Source organism: Dromiciops gliroides, chromosome 2 (assembly GCF_019393635.1).
Source record: "Dromiciops gliroides isolate mDroGli1 chromosome 2, mDroGli1.pri, whole genome shotgun sequence".
Taxonomy (NCBI): domain Eukaryota; kingdom Metazoa; phylum Chordata; class Mammalia; order Microbiotheria; family Microbiotheriidae; genus Dromiciops; species Dromiciops gliroides.
In genome coordinates, this window is record NC_057862.1 from 188,292,050 (window position 1) to 188,312,842 (window position 20,793).

At 39.0% G+C, this 20,793-nt stretch overlaps 1 protein-coding gene and 1 pseudogene across 1 annotated transcript in view; both read right to left on the reverse strand.

Moving 5' to 3' along the window:
* The window catches only part of RASGRP1 (RAS guanyl releasing protein 1), a 118,740-nt gene that overhangs the window by 72,612 nt on the left and 25,335 nt on the right, over positions 1–20,793 (reverse strand).
* Positions 10,165–10,337, reverse strand: LOC122743213 (annotated as a pseudogene).

A 20,793-nucleotide genomic window follows, 5' to 3' on the forward strand; every position in this document is an offset into this window, starting at 1 on the left:
AAAAAGAACAATGGAATCTGAATGCAAATTGAAGCATACTATTTTCACTTTTGTTATTGCTTTTTTTGTCGTTTATTCTTTCTTGTGGGTTTTCCCCCCTTTTGTTCTGATTCTTCTCTTACAGCATGACTAATGTAAAAATATGTTTAACATGATCATAATGCATAACCTATATCAGCTTGCTTGCTGGCTTTGGGAGGGGGTGGGGAGGGAGGGTGGGAGAAAAATTTGGAACTCAAAAAAATATTTTTATACACAATTGAAAAAAAAACTTTTTAAAATCCCAACAAAATAAATAAATGGGGTATATGGAACAAATTTTAATTGGGGAGTGTTAACTAGGTGGCTTGCTGCAATATTGGGGCAAGGATGGAGACCAACAGCCTCCCTCAAAAACAGAACAGGGTTTATTAACAAGAACAAACTTAAAAACACAAGCAAGATCAGTAGAATTAAGGGAAAGGAAAAAAAATGAGGGAATGGAAACAGTACAACTTGAATAACACCACCGCCCAGGGATCAGCTGAGAACACAGCGCTACATCCTCTCCCTTTCCAGCTTCAAGCTAGAATGGCGAAACTCCTCCCTTTTTCTTCCCAGCAGACCCCAGGCTGACCACACACAGCCCCAAGCCAATTGGCTGGCAGCCCTAACTGACAGTCACATGACTGCCCTCACTGGGCTTCCAGTCATTATAATTTTGCCAGGCCCATGTATGCATAGGCAAATGGTGATGATGTGAGATGGCAGTGCCATGGCTACAATTAGTGGGTGGAGCACTGTGCCATTTTTGGAGGTGCTGCGCCTGAGCCCCAGGTTAATGTGTGTGCAGGGTTTTCAACAATCCTAGCCAAAAGATGGTGTCATAAAGCCCTCAAATAATAATTCATTATTTATGGGGGGGGGGGGAGAGAAGAAGTGTTTGCCAGAGGCAAGAAAAGAAATACACAATCACTGCAGCAATGCAAACTGAAAGGACTACCCCACCCCCACAAGAAAGGTGAATGTTGCAAAATTACAAATGAGCATGGCTCAAAAGATAACATAATAGCTAGCATTTGTATAGTTTATTATGCAGGTAGGTGGCACAGTGGATAGAGTTCAGGGCCTGGAGTCAGGAAGACATCTCCCTGAGTTCAAATCTGGTCTCAGACACTTAACTAGCTGTGTAACCCTGGGCAAATCACTTAACCCTGTTTGTCTCAGTTTCCTCATCTGTGTAATGATTGGAATGATACCACCTACTGGAGACTTGCTGTGGGAAAGCTCCACCATGAGGAAAATGCCTCAGAGACATTGTGGCTTTTCCTTGGCGTCAGGAAATGACGTTTGCTCATGGGTGCTGTCTATCAAAGCTACCAGCCAATCAACTTGAGGAGCCTCCTATTTTCTGGGAGGAGACAGGAAGGAGGAAAGGGAGCCTGCGCGGAGAGCTCTTGCGCTTTTGGGTTCCTGACTTGGTGGTGGTGGCGGCAGAGGACTTCACAGGAAATTTGAGAAAAGATAGGAATGCCAGGCTGTTGGAATTCTGTTTCTCAATCTTTTTCTTTCTATTTTCCAATAAACCCTTAAAAACCTAGACTCATTTTATCAGTGATTTTAGTCAGTTCCCCCCCCAAAACTGGGGGAACAGATTAGAATCCACATTTAGAATCTTAAATTACACATCTGGAAAATGAGCTGGGGAAGAAAATGGCAAACCACTCCAGTACTTTTGCCAAGAAAATCCTACATGGGGTCATGAAGAGTGAGACATGACTGAAACAAATGAACATCAATTTATATAGCACTTTAAGGTTTGTAAAGTGCTCTACAAATATCATATCATTTTATCCTCACAACAAACCCAGAAGGATAGGTGCTCTTATTATTCCCATTTTACAGTTGAGGATACTGAGCCAGACAGAGGTCAAGTGACTTGCCCAGGATCAAATAGCTAGAAGTTGTTTGGGGCAGGATTGGAACTCAGGTCTATCCTGACTCCAGGTCCAGCACTTTGTCCATTACATTACCTAATTGCCTCTAGAGATATGACCCTCCCTGTTGTTGTTCATCCTTCCCATTGGAAGAGGACCAATGACATTGTGGGGTGATGTTTTGACTTGTGAGGGAATTGGATTTAAAGGTTGCACAAAGTCACCAACCTCACTCTCTCTTCCAGAGTCATCTAAGTCCAGTGGCAAGACAAAAATCAAGGTGACTGGGGGCAGCTAGGTGGCGCAGAGGATAAAGTACCAGCCCTGGATTCAGGAGGATTCAGGAGTTCAAATCCAGTCTCAGACACTTGACACTTACTAGCTGTGTGACCCTGGGCAAATCACTTAACCCTCATTGCCCCCCCCCCCCAAATGAAGGTGACTGATGATGGCCTGGGATGCAGTAGATGATCTTGGTGAATGCAGAGATGGGAGGTCCAGGGGTATGGCACACTGCATGTGTTTTTTGCAATCTATCAATCAGTTATGCTGACTTTTCTTCTTCTTTTTTTTGTCTTTAAAAACTACTATTTTGTTATAATGGGATGGCTCTCTTGGAAGGGGAGGGAGAGGGACCCTGGGGTCAATCATGGCAATGCCAAGAAATGAGTCATTTAAGGGTCACTAAAATTTGCAATGGCAAGAATTAGTGGGAGAGATTGGTGGTGAGGGTGGGCATGGGAATGTGTTCCTAAAAATCATATTGCACCGATATTGTGAAGGTGGCCAGCTACTCTTTGGAGAGTTTTAAATTGCAGGGCTGGGGGCGGGGGAAATGGTTTTCTTTTTTGGATGCTTAGAATACAGACCTAACTAGTCAGGAGAATGCATTGATCAGGTGTCTTTTAAGCCTAGAATGCAGCAAACAGATGTTTTAGTATTATACTGTGCCAAGTACTTATTAAGCACTAGATTTCTATGGATTGAGAATATGTGCTGACAAATTTGCTTGTTGTTGTTTTTTTTTTTTTTTGCCTAGACCTGTCAATCATCAGTGATTAGGAGTTCCTGGTATGGCAACTCCCTCCACTGATACAGAGTGGTAGATCATCTGTAACTTAAGAGTCTTAGAAAGTTGACCCAGCAGCCCTTTTCTGGTGCAAAGAATTAGAAATTGAGAGATGCCTATCAATTGGCGATAGCTGAACAAATTGTGGGATGAGATTATGATGGAACACTATTGTGCTATAAGAAATGATAAGCAGGATGCTCTCAGAAAAACCTGGAAAGACTTACATAAGCTAATGCAAAGTGAAATGTGTTATATACAAAGTACCAGCAATATTGTAACATTATCAGCTGTGAATGACTTAGCTATTCTCAGCAATACAATGATCCAAGACAACTCTGAAGGACTTATAAAAAATGTGATCCATCTCCAGAGAAAGAACTGATGGTGTCTGAATACAGATTAAAGCAGAATTTTTTTTAGTTTCTTTTTCTTAATTTTTTTGCCTGTTTTCTTTCACAACCTGAATAATATGGAAATGTTTTGCATGCCTGCACATGTATAACTTATATTGAATTGCTTGCCATCTTAAGTGGGGTGGGGAGGAAGGAAGAGAATTTGGAACACAAAGTTTTAAAAATCAATGTCAAAAATTGTCTTTACATGTAATTTGAAAAAAAATAAAATTCTAAATAAATGAAAGGAAAAAAAAAAGAAAGTTGTCCCAGACCCTGAGAAATTAAGTGATATTCATTTAGTGATATCCATGTTCATAATAGCTAGAAAAGTGTCAGTGGTAGAATCTGAACCCAGGTCTTTCTGACTGTCAATGGCTGGCCCTCAATCCATTATATGCCAGGCTATCTCTCTCATTTGCCTTGGTTAAGATAAAGTTGCATTACTAACAGACATCATATACCTAAGGCCAGGGTTTGGGTTAGTAGGAGCAGCAGAGAATATCTCAAATCATTCTATGTCTTAGGAAAACAAAGTTAAAAGGGGAAGTTGGAGAAGTGTGACAAATAACACTCGTCTGCATCATGGCTTAGCTTCCCAGAGTTCAAAGGTCCCCTGATACATCCTATGCAGTCTCATTTCAAGAAGTAACATTTCACCATTGAAACCATATAGGCTGGGACCCTGGATAACCCAGCAGTGCCACAAAGTCAAAAAAATTAAAAAAAACCCCAACCTTCCCTTGGAAAAACTGCCCACTTAATGTCCCTTATTCCTGATGTCTGAGGAGCATGTTATACTAAACACACACAGTAGCACTTTAATAAAATGCTTACTGATCAGTTGACTGTTATAGAATCAGAGTCCTAGATCTGTGAATTTAGAGCAGCCCTGGGCAAAACTAGTTTTAACTTCATTTGTTGACATATTCCTCTTAGATCTATAGGAAGATTTAAAATGAGCTCAATAGAGAATTTCCTTGTCTCTAAAAGTACAGACAAGGTCTAATTGTCCTAATAGATTAGAATGCCCAGAATCTTGAGGTACCAGAATTCTGAGATATTGGGGACTGTGGAAATAGGAGACAAGCATTGTGGTCAGAGCTAAAACCTAAGAGAAGTTTAATTTTGTATTTCTCTTATTGCTAATGGTTTGGAATATTTTCCCATATACTTATGAAGATTTTGCATTCTTTATTTTTGAAAACTTTGCCGACTAATCCACTGAGGAATGGTTCTTAGTGTTATATTTTGTGACACCCTGGTTCAAATTCTAGCTTCACTACCTGTGTGACCTTGGACAACTCATTTGACTTTTTCAGGCCTCAGTTTCCCCATCTGAAAAATAAGTGAATTGACCTAATTGATTTATAACTTTCTTTCTGGCTCTAAATCCCTTTATCCTAAGAACTGCAAAAGAGGATGTGATAAATACTGAAGAAAGGTCCATACAAAGTGCTATGAGAAATTGCAGGAGGGAGAATTCACCTTGAACTGGAGATAGAATAGGAGCGTCAGGGCAGGCTTCATCATGGAAGTGATGCTGGCCCTTGGAGGAAAGAAGGAAAGGTTTTGGACAGATAGAAACTGGCATATGGAAAAGTCCATTCCAGGCACAGGGCATACATGGAATGAGCAAAGGCACAGAGATAGGGGACAAAAAATAAAGATGGGGAACAGTCAATAATTCAGTTTGTCTGGAAGATAGAATATCCAAAGGGGCTTAGAAAGACATTAGATGAGAGAATAAGAGCTGCTCACTAGAACATAGACTCCTTGAGAACAGGGGCTTTTAAATGTTAAAATGTGTGTCCCCAGTACCAAACACAGTGCCTGGCATATAGTAGATGCTTAATCAATGTTTGTTCATTGATTGAACCAGACTGGATAGAGAGTTGGCCTCAGAAACCAGAAGACTTGGGTTCAAAGGTGGTCTCTAAAATATACTGGCTATGTATATTTTATTCTTTTTGGGGGGGGCGGGGCAATGAGGGTTAAGTGACTTGCCCAGGGTCACACAGATAGTAAGTGTCAAGTGTCTGAGGCCGGATTTGAACTCAGGTCCTCCTAAATCCAGGGCTGGTGCTTTATCCACTGTGCTACCTAGCTGCCCTCTAAGTATGTTTTGGAAGAACTTTCTCACTTTCTTAGGCACCTAACACATAAAAATAATGTTCAGTCGTGTCTGACTCTTCATGACCCCATTTGGGGTTTTCTTGGCAAAGATACTGGAATGGTTTGCCATTTCCTTCTCCAGCTCATTTTCCAGATGAGGATACTGAGGCAAACAGGGTTAAGTGATATGTCCAGGGTCATAGCTAGTATGTGTGTGAGTCCATATTTGAACTCAGATCTTCCTGACTCCAGGCTCAGCACTCTAACTACTGCATCAATTAGCTGTCCCTCTAACACATGGTATACACTTAATATATATTCAGTAAATCAATGTCTAAAGGCTGCCAGGTAGCAGGAGACACTGCCAACCTGTAATGGCAGGGCAGCTACCTCATTTGGAAGTTCTCTGTACTATTTAAATCACAGATTTAGTTCATTATCCCCTCATTAGAGAGACTTTTTAGCAGCTTTAGTAAAAGTGGGTGAAAGGAAAGATACAATTGGTGATCAAAATGAGACTTTTGGGGTTCTTACATTGTAATTATCTGTACTACCCTCTCTCTGCACAATTAAACATTATGTCTAAGAGACTGTTCACATTTTATTTTTCAATCTAATTTATGATTTCATCTTTTTGAACCCCTGGGGATACCAAATCTGATACCATTCACCTGAAGCAGTTTCACTTGAGCATATGGATGGAAGAGAGAGACCCCTTCCGAGCCAGGTTTTATTTAATCATCCCTTTTGACTCACTGGAACAGGGCCTCTAGGACCTGAGTCACCCCATATGTTCTCCCACAGACTCCTGCCCTCACCCGCCTCTTCTCTCAAAAGTACAAAGGTCACCACCTGTTTAAACAAAAGTAAAAACAGAGAACTTTCTCCTCCACAGGTTTGCTGCTCCAAAGCACCCATTCTTGCTGGGTGACAAAACCCAAAAGAGTTTTTTTTTTTTCTATTTCATATTCCTCTTGGGAGGCTGTTGTGTTGTTTGTCTTAACTGGGAAAATATTCCTTATGTCTGATTGGATTCTCATTGAGATGGAAAACAATTGAAGCCTATTGAGGCCAGGGACTTCACCTTGGCTAAAACCATACATATGTATATGTGCATGTGCATGTGCATGTGTATGTGTATGTATACGTGCATGTATGTGTGTATGCTCTCTATAAACACATATCCATAAATTATACATATACACAAACATGTGTGTATTTATTTATATAGACATAATATACATAAATATATACATACATATATCCAAAATCTAAATATATGTGTATATGTAAATATACATTCCACCAGTGCTTCACACAGAGTAGGCACTTAATAAATATTTGTTTAATGGAATAGAGTTTCTTTTCTGTAATTAAAAATTACAGAGAAAGGCCCGATCTGTACTTGGTAGAGGAAGTTCTTTACTGGGACCTCCCTATACCGGTGAAATTCAAAAGTTTCATCTGGTTCAAAACTATACTTGAATATAGTAATTAAGATCCCGTTGACATAAAACACAGAATTGCTCTAATGCTTTCTATTTTCTAGATTTGACAGACTTAAAGGTTTTGTATTTTCACCTTTCTCTGCACAATTTATTTTTCATCGTTCAAATGACATTGAGAGGCAGTGTCCATTGAATCATTGGTCCAGTTCTTTTATGACATTTTGTGCTCTTAGCTTCTTCACAAACATCTAAAAATGTAGAGATCACCTCAGCACATGAGACAATAATTGTTGTAGTTCAGTTGTGTCCAATGCTTCATGACCCCTTTTAGGGTTTTCTTTTTTTTTTGGCTGGGCAATGGGGGTTAAATGACTTGCCCAATGTCACACAGTTAGTAAGTATCAAGTGTCTGAGGCTGGATTTGAACTCAGGTACTCCTGAATCCAGGGCCGGTGCTTTATCCACTGTGCCACCTAGCTGCCCCCTTTTAGGGTTTTCTTACCAGATACTGGAGTAGTTTGCCATTTCCTTCTCTAGCTCATTTTACAGATGAAGAAACTGAGGCAAACAGGGTTAAGTGACTTGCCCAGAGCCACACAGCTAGTAAGTATATGAGATTTGAATTTAGGTCCTCCTAATGCCAGGCCTGGTGCTCTATTCACTGTGCCACCTAGCTCCTTTCTGCCCTTTAGAGTTCGACAGAATAAGTTTCATCCCTCTTCCATATGACAGTCCTTCAAATATTTGTGATGTCCCTCCTCCCCGACTACCTTTCAAATCTTTTTTTCTCCAGGCCAAATATGTTCAGTTCCTTCAACCATTCTGCATCTACGCCTTCCAGGCCCTTCACTATTCTATCAACCTGTGAGATCTTTGAGAGGAGTACAGTGCACAGTACATAGTAGGTATTTAATAAATGATTGCTGACTTGACCTGAGTGCTTTTCTTCATATAACACTTTAATTTATCACTACGTCCTTCTTGAATTATGTCACACAGAACTTAATTTAATATTGCAGTTATGGTATTATCATAGAACAATGGAACTATTAGTTGCTTCATCCATATCATATACCATATTTCCATTAATGCATCTTAAGAGAGCATTAGTCTTTTTTGGGGGGAAGTTGTAGAGGGGGCATCCAGGTCATACTGTTGGCTTGCAAAGAACTTGTAGCTTAATATTCTAGATCTTTCCACACACCCCTTCCCCACATTAATTAGGGTAAAGCTAGGTCACCATCATCCAGTACTTATGTAGCTGATTAAAAAAAAAAAGTTCTCCCTCCTCTGACCCATAAAAATATTTTGTTGTTGTAAATAAAGATACTGAATGCTCGTATGGTATTATAAATGTGTTGTTCTAAATGTAGTAATACTACTAACTAAATAACTAGCATGTCCACAAGTCTGCTACATTAATTATTAGTATTGGTAGACATTAAAGTATAATTATGTGTATATCTCTTGCCTCCTTGAGGCCGGGGACCCTGCCACACTTATTTTTGTACCTTTCACAATGTCTGTTGTAGAGGCTTACATTTTTAGGAACTCGGTAAAGGTTGAATCCAATGAAACAAATGCTATGCATTATTTCCAGTTAAATTATATTGTTTTAGTCCACTATTCAAGCTTAGCAATTTGGAATATAACTTTTAGTGTATTTCCTATCCAGTATGGCAAAAGGAAAGATTTATGGATTTAGGACCAGAGGGCCAAATAACAGCCCTCACCACTTAATTCTGGACCTTGATTTCCTAAACAATAAAATGAGGGGTTGGTCTATATGACTTTTAAGGCCTCTTCTAAATCTATTATCATGTTTCCAGCTTTTTATTACTTGTAAACGTAGAGGTCATGTTGTCTATGTCTTATCCAAGTCAATGACAAGGGGCTGAACAGGACAAAAACTGGCCTCATAGGACATCCGGATGCCACTTTATACACATGTAAGATACCCCAGAAACTTCATCCTAGAAAATCACTTCGCCCTTGGAATTGACACTTTGTAAATGCCCCAAGACTTTTGGCCTCTCCCTCTGATTGGATGGCTCCTCTTAGAACCTCCATTTAAGGAAAGATTCAGGCTACCCATCTTGTCATTTCACACCAGGCTGCCAAATGGAATTCTCCATCATGCTTCTGTACTGGCTACCATCCTCTCCCCCTCTCTTGCTCCATTTTAGCTTTTTATGTCTTACATATATTGTCATTGCCACATTTCTTCATCTTGTTCCCAAGTTCATAGACTTGTAATAAGCTAGAAGGGACCTTAGAAATCATTTATTTCAATATCTTAACTTCCAGATGATAAAATCAGGACTCAGCAAGATAAAATGACTTCTTCACAAATACATGTTAGAGGCAAAGAAGTATGGGAAATTAGGTCTCTGGGATCCTAAGCTTTCTAGGAACAGCCAGGTGGCACAATGGATAGAATACTGGGCTTGGAGTCAGGAAGACTCATCTTCATGAGTTCAAATCCAGCCTCAGACTCTTATTAGCTGTGTGACCCTGGGCAAGTCACTTAATCTTGTTTGCTTCAGTTTCTTCATCTTAAAATGAGTGGGAAATAGCAAAACACTCCAGTATCTTTGCCAAGAAAATCCCAGATGGGGTCACAAAGAGTCAGACACAACTGAAAAATAAAAAAGCTTACCAGATCACTATTGCCTGCTACTATTGTAAGAGTCTTAGCCAAAGGCCAATGAAAAATTACATGATACATTCCTCTCATCTACTAAACCTGAGATCTTATTGATAAGGGGAAATTACATTCTCAAATTCCCATCTGCATTTCCACACCAGTAGAGGTATTAAAATGGACCTCTAACTAGCAAGATAGAAGTTAAGTTTTCTGAGAATCTTTAAACTATAACATTGTTCCGCTATTCCACCACTGATTAAAAAAATCCCAACAATCAACATGTTAAGTATTATTTCGCTGTTGTGTCACCAGACAGAGGAAATTACAGGTAAGTTAGTTCAACCATTCATGCCCACCTGAGCACATATGAGTAAATGAGTAACTCCATCTCTATTCTACCTTCTTTCTGCCCTACATGGCCCTAGACGATCTTTTTTTTTTTCTTTTCTGAGTTCATGCTTTATTTCAAGAACTATGGATCACATTGTAAGTTGACAGCAGGCCTTTCAGCCAGGGAACTTGATGATGGGCAAAGTAGACATATCCATAAACACACACGTATACTGTACTCCATTTATGTTGCTTTCACAGCTGGAGTTTTTTTAGACCTTGCCTTGAAGTAAAGTATGAGCAACGGGATTCCTCCATAAGTGGACAGCACATAATTCTTTCTGCCATTAAGGGTGTATGAATTGAAGTATTTCTTAAAACCAGTGAATTGATACTGTCAGATTCTGGACCTGCCATAATTGAAATCCCAACTGTAGAATCTGCCACAGCTGCTGACCTTCACTGTCTGCTGCCACCGTCCCCAACCCCGATGAGCCTCCTAAACAATCTTTATCAACGCGAACAAAACCAACAAACCAACAAACCAACAACCTAACCTGACTCCCTTAGAGTGTCCCTTATTGAAAATCCTGAGTTTTGGCCACCCTGTAATGCAAAGATGAGTTTGAATTTTAAAGTATTTTCTTCATTTGTTGACTTTTTTTTTCTTAAGATGTACAGGAAAATCCAAAAGTAGCCCAGTAAATACAACAGACAACCACTGTCACCATAAAGTGCCACATGCCTGAGGTTAACAGAAGCCTCTGACACTGGCGATTGTTGGAAGCAGGGCAAAACAGGGTTTTTCAGGGGTGGAGGGAAGAATTGTTTTGGGGGGCATTGAAAAGGGATCCTCAGAGTGAGTCACAGTGGGACCAGAGCTCAAATCTGCGTGGCAACTAACAAACAAACAGAAAGAACAGCAGAAGGGCCAGCATGTGGGTGTGTGGTATGACACAGCTCTCTTCCTGGAAGCAGACAGACTGAGCCATGTCAGAGATCAGCCTTGAAGTGACACTTTGTCTTACCCTCTAAATAGCTGGCTGGCTTCCCTTGCATCTGGAATTAAAGAATCCCGAGATCAGAAGATCTCAGAAGACATTGAGTTAGCAGGCAACCGATCTTAAGGTCACCTAGTCCAATAAAACTGAAGCCTAGAAATGTTAGGAATTTGCCCAAGATCACATAGGTAGTGGATGACAGAGCTGGGAGATGAATTCAAGTTTTCTGACTCCAAACCCAGAATTTTTTTCCATTACAGATATTACCTGTGGCAGGATATAGACACTCCCCCTCCCCCAGATGAGATCATTCTGGAACACAGAGCTCTTAGGAACATGGGGAAGAGAACCCTAGTATTATTAGCAATGAATAATAAATGAGTAAAACATGAACTAAAATTATAATAATTAAATTTAAGGTTGCTATGTAGAAGGTGATTTACATTTTAATATATACTCCTACCCACCTTAGAGGACTGTTGTGAGGATCAGATAAAATAATATATATTACATTAGTTATTAGGACAGTACTATAAGACAATGCCAGAGGGGGCAGCTAGGTGGCGCAGTGGATAAAGCACCGGCCCTGGATTCAGGAGTACCTGAGTTCAAATCTGACCTCAGACACTTGATACTTACTAGCTGTGTGACCCTGGGCAAGTCACTTAACCCCCATTGCCCCGCAAAAAAAACCAAAAAAAACAACAAAACAAGACAATGCCAGATATAAGAACAATAGGGACCTTCTCTTTCCATTTTTTTTCTTAATCTAGACTCGTCGGAAGACACATAACCAAAATGGTGGCTCAAGTACATTAGTGTGGTAGAAATGGACAAAACAACAATAATAACAGTATCTCTTGCCTGATTCCTCCTTGAAATGAATACTGCCTAACAATGGGGCACTTAGCACATATTCCCAGGCCCTTGTTTCTCCTTTCTCTTTCCAAGTTGACTTTGATGGATTCCACTTTCTGGTCTTCTCCTTCACTATATATTCCTTTTAGTCTTTATTTCTTATCTCTATTTCCTTCTTACCCCCAAACTATCCTGGCAGTATTTCTTCTCCTTGAGGACTCCTGCATGAACTATAGGACAGCTAGGTGGTGCAGTAGATAGAGCATTGGCCCTGGAGTCAAGATGACCTGAATTCAAATCTCATCTCAGACACTTACTAACTGTGACCCTGGGCAAGTCACTTAACCCCAATTGCCTTAAAACATTCGAGGCCATCTCCAGTCGTCCTGATACATATCTTGCCACTGAACCCAGATGGCTCTGGAGGAGAGTGAGGTTGGTGACCTTGTACATCCCTCCCTCAATTAATTCCGATTCAGTGTAAGTCACAACATCACCCTGATGTCACAGTTCTCTTCAAGAATGAAAGACAAACAACAACGACATGAACTATAATAGCTTTGGCCTTGGCCCATGGGAATCAACCTTGAGCCTTCTCATGTCACTGTGCCAAGATTACACCATTTTATTTAGGAATCCATTGAAGATCCAGTGCCCAAATCCCTGTCCAGACCTATTTTGTTGTGTAGAATGACTCTTTCTACACTAGCTTAATCTAGCTTCTTATCCTTCCTGATTACCTGACACCAATGGATACTGGTATGTTGTTGTGTTTTTTAACTATATATATATTTTTTTCTATTGTTATTATTTGTGTCCACAAAATATTATTATAGGAAACTTCAGTCATCAAGTCAGTTATATTGTGATTTACCCTTATATAGTAGAGAATAATTTAATCATTTCTGTATAAAATCAGTGTTATCCTTGTTCTCTTAGATATATGTGTACACATATATACATATATGTGTATACATACATATACACATATACATATATGTGTATGTATGTATATAAATATATGTATGTATGTGTGTGTATGTATGTGTATATATATATATATATGATATCACTTTACCTGGTTTACATACAGTCAGTTCTCTGAAGCAGAAAGAAAACCTGACCTTTTTAATGATGGAGAAGTTTGCTGAGAGGTTGTCATTGACCATTGATCATGTTTCATCAAAACAACTAAAACATTCAGTCATCAATCAAACTGATATTTAGTATTACATAGATAAATCTTAGACTGGCATCCCAGTGTAGTAGAAAGGGCAATAGATTTACAATCAGAGGACATGGGTTCAAATCCCACCTCCACCAATTTCTAGCTGTGCCTTCTTGGGCAAATCACTACCTTTCTTCGCCTGAGCCTCCTCACACAGAGAATAAAGGGGTTGGAGGCAGTGATTTTTAAGGTTCCTTTCGGCTCTAAAGCCTGTAAGCTGAAAGCTCATGAAAGGCAAAACCGATTTTTCCTTGGTCCATATAATAACCTAAGAAATAGCAGTGGTGGGTAGGTGAGTAATCAGATAATGTTGAGGAAGGGTTAAACATCCTATTAGTTGCTTTATCTCTTAGACCTCAGCATGCAATATATAAAGACCGCATCCTCCCTCACTTCAACATGTTGCCCACCTAGCAATTTTTGTACCTAATTAGCTAGTGCATATGAATGAATAGATTAGTAGAGCTGTAACTACATACTTTCTGATGCTATTACATAACCACACTAGCTATCTTGGATCAATTAGTCATTGCTAATTTAGTTAGCAGTAACTAATCATATAATTAAATTGATTCCTTCCCCTCCCAGCACAGAACATTTCTGATCTGATCTGCCTCTGCTTTATTCCAATAATTTTCTAATTTCCTTTTTTTAGTGACTATCTTTATTATTTCTCTGACTATAAATCAGTTTCCATTTTGATGTTCACCCCGATCTCTTTTTCCTCTTATCTCTGACTGTAAACAATAGTCATTGCCTGATTTTTTCCCCCCTGTGTTAAGGGCTAAAATTCTAGCTAAACTGTCTAAAATATCTAATGAGTGGTCACCAATAAATTATAAGCTTTAGCAAGAGTTAGACTTTTAAGCATTTATTAAGGAGAATAAGAATTTGGTAAAGAGAGAGAAAGGCCTAGATTCCTATCTATTAAAGGAAGAGCACATTTCTAGCTCCGCTCTCCACCAGAGTCCAAAGGAAAGAGAGCCAGACAGAGCGCTAGTCTCTTCCTTCTTCCTCCCACTAGCCCGAGTCACTTCCTGATGCCAAAGAAAAGACTCCTGGTCTTGCCCTCAAAGACCTTCGCTTCATGGGCGGAACTCTTCTACAGTAAGTCTCCAGCAGGTGGCGTCATTCCAATCATTACAATTTCCCGCTTTGTTTCCTCAAGAAACGGTACGTTTCCTTGATGAAACACCTGTTAAGAAGAGTTTTAGTAGAATATAAGTTCCTAGGGAGCAAGGACTAGCTTAGCTTAGTACACAGTTGTTGAATAGAATCCTCTTGGGTTCACAGACTCATAGTTCTAGAAAGGACCTCACAGACCATGTAGTCTAACTTTCCTATTTTACAGATGAAGAAATTGAGGCCTGAGGAATGTTAATGACTTGCCCAAGGCCACACAGGTAGTAAGCATCAGAACTAGAATTTGAACCCAGATCTTCTGACTCTAAAGACAGGGTTCTTTCCACTCTACCATGTTATTGTTGTTCTCTCAGTTTTGTAACAATTCACCACCCCCCTCAAACTTTCACACCTTTTAAAAGTGCTATATGGGGGGCAGCTAGGTGGCACAGTGGATAGAGCACTGGCCCTGGCTTCAGGAGGACCTAAGTTCAAATCCAGCCTCAGACACTTAACACTAACTAGTTGTGTGACCCTGGGCAAATCACTTAACCCCAATTGCCTCAGCAAAAACAAAAAAACCCAACAAAAACAACAAAACAAAACCCCCCACAAATGAACAAAAGTGCTATATGGTATATATTTATTTTTAAATTTAAAAGTGAGTTAAAAATCATTTAAAAAATAAATTTCTTGTAGTCTCTACTCCCTGACTCTCTACCTCCATCTTACACACTGATTTCTGTTCTACTTCAGCCCCAACCTAACAGCATCTTTTCATCTCTAGGACTTCTAGTCCCATTTTGGAAGGTGCCCTCCTAGACCACAGAGCTCCTTCTTTTCACTGCCTGCCATGCCCCAGACTTTTCCATCTAGGAATCCTAGGTGGACTAAACTGTGACATTCTAAAGGTCTCCCAATATGCCTTTCTTGGTTGGTTGCTCTAACAGCTTCCATGGAAATAATGTCCAGAGAGTTAGTAAAGAAAATGGGTTTGCAGGAGAACATTGTACACAGTAACAGCAACACTGTGTGATGATCAACTATGATGGACTTAGTTTTTCTCAGCAATACAGTGATCCAAGACAGTTCCAAAGGACTCATAATGCAAAATGTTCTCCCCATTGAGAGAAAGAACTATGGAGTCTGAATGCAGATCAAAGCATACTATTTTCACTTTTTTTATCTTTCTCATGGTTTTCCCCTTTTATTCTGATTCTTCTTTCACAACATGACTAATGCAGAAATATGTTTAACATGATTGTAAATGTATAACCTCTATCTGATTGCTTGATGTCTTAGGGAGTGGGAGGGAAGGAAGGGAGGAAGAAAAATTTGGAGTTCAAAATTTTATAAAAATGGATGTTGAGACATTGTGTGTTGATCAACTGTGTTAGACTTGATTCTTCTCAGCAATACAATGGTCCAAGATAATTCCAAAGGACACATGATGGAAAATGCTCTCCAAATCCAGAAAAAAAGAACTGTGGAATCTAGATGCAGATTGAACCATACTGTTTCTAATTTTTTTGTTTTTCTTTTTTGAGGTTTTTCCCTTGTGTTCTGATTCTTCTTTCACAGCATGACTAATGCAGAAATGTGTTTAATGTGATTGTACATACATAAGCTATATCAGATTGCTTGCTGTCTTGGCGGGGGAGGGGAAGGAGGGAGAAAAATTTGGAACTGGAAATCTTACAGAAACAAATACTGAAAACTATCTCTACATGTAACTAGAAAATAATAAAATACTTTTATAATTTTAAAAAATGAATGCTGAAAACTATCTTTACATGGAATTGGAAAATGCTATTAAGCCAAAAAATGGGTTTGATACTATAAGCTAATCAATCTATTTATTTATTTATTTATTTAAATTTATTTATTTTCATTTCCAAATTCTCTCCTTCCCTACATCCCCTCCCTTACCCATTGAAAAGATAAGAAATATGAATCCTATTAGATACAGGCCAATATAAAGGGTTTTCTGAAAGAAATGCTTGTCTCCCTCCCCTCTTCCCACAAATACCCATCTGAAATTTTCCATATTTAAAGGTGAAAGGTTCCCACAAAGAATCTTGGGCAAGCTTTAGCCTTTTCCCATTTACTACCACAACTAAAATCAGTTCTCCTTAATTCAATTAGCACTAAGCTTTTTGAAGAGGCTTCACAACACTACTCTTCTTGTAATGGCATTAATTCCTCATTAACATAATTTCTGTTGCCAAGCAACATTCAAGGTTATGTGCCATATTTGAAGGAGTCGTGCCAGGTTGTTTAAAAAAAAAAGACCACTCCTTTTTAGTACAGAATAGCATCTCGAGAAGACTGCTCTCCTCATTGGGAATGGAAGCATCAGTGCTAACTTCAGAACTATTTTTTGACCAAACCTCTGATTTCATTGATGCAGGGAGCTCCCAGTGAAGACATTTCCTCTACCAAAGTAGATTTGCATCTGCTCTGGAAACTAGAGACTTAGAGAGTTGCCTGAGGTCATTGAGAGGTTAAGTGATCAGTCATCCAATCAGTATTTCTAAGAGTTGGTCTTCCTGACTGGAGGTCAGTTCTCTAGAGATTCACTATATTTGGCTGCTTCCTTGAGTACCATATTCCTTTTTGATTTTGATTTTTTTAAAAAAGAATTACTCCCTTATGGAAGGCAAACAAAATGTACTTTACAAATGAAACTAAAAACAAAAGGTAAAAATGAAAGTAGGCTCACTGTTTGCAGGTGTCCTGACTTCCACAATATATCTTTACCTTTTGATGTGAAACTCAGTCTAGAAATGTACAAACAACAGATGCATATATGGCTGGTTCTCTCCTCCCCGAACCCTTCCCCCGTACCCCATTTAGAAGGGCACTTAGTAACTCAGATGGAACACAAGCTCATTGAATGTGACACATCCCTCTAAAAAAACCCCAACAACCCTGAGTATTGCCTGAAGGTATATATGATGGAGAAGGCATGCTGCCTTGGCTTGCAAGGAATAAAACTATAGAACACAACAGACATCCATCTGTATCCTGCAGACTTGTTAATATCTGATATTAGTTATGCCATCTCATTAGGAACCCTTTCCATAGGGATTTGAATGGCTTATCAAACCCATTTGTTAGGGGAGGAGAAAAAGCTCTGAACAACTTGGGGACCAAATTCAGAAATAAAATTCCAGTTGTCTCCCCACTCAACAGCATTAGCAACAAACATTTCAGAAGAATTGCTGGATTGTATCTCTAATACTTTGGGTTTAACTGGGGACAAATCACTTAATTTTTCTGAGTCTCAGCTTCTATTTGTGTAAAATGGTCAAGATCCTCATTCCACTGATCTCATGGATTCGATGTGAGTAAAGCATTTTGCAAACAGCTGCACCAAGAATAATAGCTAGTATTTAAATATCACCTACTATGTGACAGGTACTGGGCCAAATACTTTATAAATATTATCTCCTTTGATCCTCACAAAAACCCTGGGAGTCTAGATGCTATTATTACCCTCATTTTACAGTTGAGGAAACTGAGACAATCAAAGGTTAAAGTGACTTGTCCAAGGTTACACAGCTACTAAATGTCTGAGAGTGGATTTGAACTCGGTCTTCCCGACTCCTATGCTTTATCTACTGAGCCACCTAACTACCTTGAATGTACATTACATAAAGGTGACCTGTTGTTATTAACTCCCTGAATACAAGGCATTTTTGTTTAAATGCCATGGACTCGGCAAAAGGCCAGTTAGATAGATGTTATCAATATTGCTAAGAAAGTTATATAATGGGAGTACATAAGACATAAACTGAATCAGAGATGAATGTAGACAACATATTAAATATTAATAATATAAGCATAATTTACATATTGGCAGCAAAACTAGCCAGTGGAAATGGCTACAGCACTGGGCCTAGAGTCAGAAATCCCTGAGTTCAAATCCAGCCTCAGACATTCATTAGTTGTGGGACCCTGAGAAAATGAATTAACCTGTCTGCTTCCATTTCCTCAACTATTAAATCAGGATAATAATAGCACTTACCTTCCACAGTTGTTGTGAGGATCAAATGAGATAATATTTATAAAGTGCAAAGTATAGCACCTGATACATAGTAGGGGCTTATTAAATATGTGTTTCTTTTCCTCTTTTACATTTTTATGGAATTGAGGTTAATTAAGCAGGTAGGTGTTATATAGTGGATAGAATGCTGGTCTTGGAGTTAAGAAAATTTGAGTTTACACCTTAACTGAGATGCTTACCCTGGGCAAGTCATTTAATCTCTTTCAGTCTCAGTTTTCTCATCTCTAAAATGGGGATAATAATAGCATCTAATTCACAAGGTTGTTGTGAGAACCAGTTAAAAATGTATACATACAGGGCAGCTAGGTGGCACAGTGGATAAAGTAATGGTCCTGGAGTCAGGAGAACCTGAGTTCAAATCCAGCCTCAGACACTTAACATTTACTAGCTTTGTGATCCTGGGCAAGTCACTTAACCCCAATTGTTTTGCCAAAAACCCCACAATTGTACACACACACATATATATATATATCTAGGTATATCTATGTATCTAGACATATAGATATATCTATATAGACTACATCTATGTCACATATCAAATACACGATCACATATATCTATATCATAATACATGTGTATTTATATTTATATGCACATATATGTGTGTTACATAAGTCTAGACTTATGTCTATATATATTTGTGTCATGTCATATATCATATATGTTCACATGTCTATATATCAAAGCTATATTTGTATACACATATATGTCTATATATGTGTTATATAGGTCTAGACTTACATCTATATACAATATATTCATGTCATATATCATATACTATCACATATATGTTCACATGTCTATATATTTAAACTATATTTATATACACATATACATATATGTCTAGATATCTACATCGATATATTGCTTTTGTATTATCGGTGCCTTGCATATGTTAAGCACTTAATAAATGTTGGTTGGATTGAATTGGCCCCCAAATCCTCAAACTGGATATAACAGAAATCTCACAGTAATTATGGTACAAAGCAATAAGTCTAACAATCAACAATTTCTTGTAGGCCTCTGGCCTTAGGAAAGAAGGGTGGATAGTTGAGTTGAAGCCTTTGTCATTCTAGATAATACAAGCAAGAGTGCTGCCTGATTATAAATACAGACATCCATCTATATCCTGCATACTTCCTGACAAAGAAAGTCAAGTCTTGTACAGTTCATAATTAACCAACAGATTAACCAATTATAAATTTCCAAATTTATAATTGGGGCTCTAAAATCCATTTTCATTTAACAAGAAGTGATAGAAACAGAGGAAAGTACCCACGTGTGTGAGCGTACCTCCAGGCTAATGCGGAGAAAACCTCATTTATAGAAATATTTTAACATCCAAATTGGACTCCTGGTTTCACACATGCTCAGAAATTGGTTCTCTCTCTGGTCTGAATTTCTAAAATCTTCTCTCTTATTTCCTAATACTACCCTGCTCAAAAAATCTCTAGCAGCTTCCCAATTCCTAAATGAAAAATTTTTTTTAAAAATCCTTAGTCTGTCATTTAAAACTTGCCACAATCTGGTTCCCACCTACATTTCCACTTATTTCCCATGACTTCTTTTCACCCACTCTACGTCAGCCAACTGGGCCTACTAGCTACAGCCCAAAACCCGATCACACATCTTCCATCTTTACTCAGGCTGTCTATTCCCTGTGCCTGGAATGCACTCCTGAAATTACCCTGTATTTACTTCCCAGTACACTTGTCATACTTCCCCTTTGCACTCTCAAAAGGATGTGAACTCTTTAAAGACAGAGAATACAGAGAATATTTCATTTGTCTTCATAACTCCAATACCTTAAGGACAGAGCCTTGCACATTTGTTGCTGTTTGGTTGTTTTCAGCTGTGTCCAACTCTGTGACCCCCTTTTTTAGGGGGGATTTCTTGGCAAAGATACTGGAGTGCTTTGCCATTTCCTTTCCTTTGCTCATTTTACAGATGAGGAAAATGAGATAAACAGGGTTAAGTCAGGGCTTCTTAAACTTTTTCCACTTGTGACCCCTTTTTGTCTGAGAGATTTTTACATGACCCCAGGTATATAGATACATAAAATAGGTATGCATAGCCTTTTACTGTTGCCAAATTTTTCACAATCCCCACATTCATTTACATGACCCCATATGGGGTCTTGACCCATAGTTTAGGAAGTTTTGGGTTAAGTGACTTGCCTAGGGTCACCCAGCTAGTAAGTGTCTAAGGCCAGATTTAAACTTAGATCTTCCTGACTCTTGGCCCAGTACTCTATCAACAGAGATATGTGGCTATCTCCTAGGCAAACAGGGTTAAGTGACTTGCCCAGGGCCACACAGCTAGTAACTGTCTGAGGCCATATTTGAACTCAGTTCTTCCTGACTCCAGGTCAGGCATTCTATACACCTCACTACCCAACTATCCTGCCTTGAACACAGTAAGCACTTAATCAATGCTTGTTGAACTGAATTAAAAAAAAACACACATGGGGGAGCTAGGTGGCGCAGTGGATAGAGCACCAGCCCTGGTGTACTCAGGAGTACCTGAGTTCAAATCCAGCCGCAGACACTTAACACTTACTAGCTGTGTGAGCCTGGGCAAGTTACTTAACCCCAA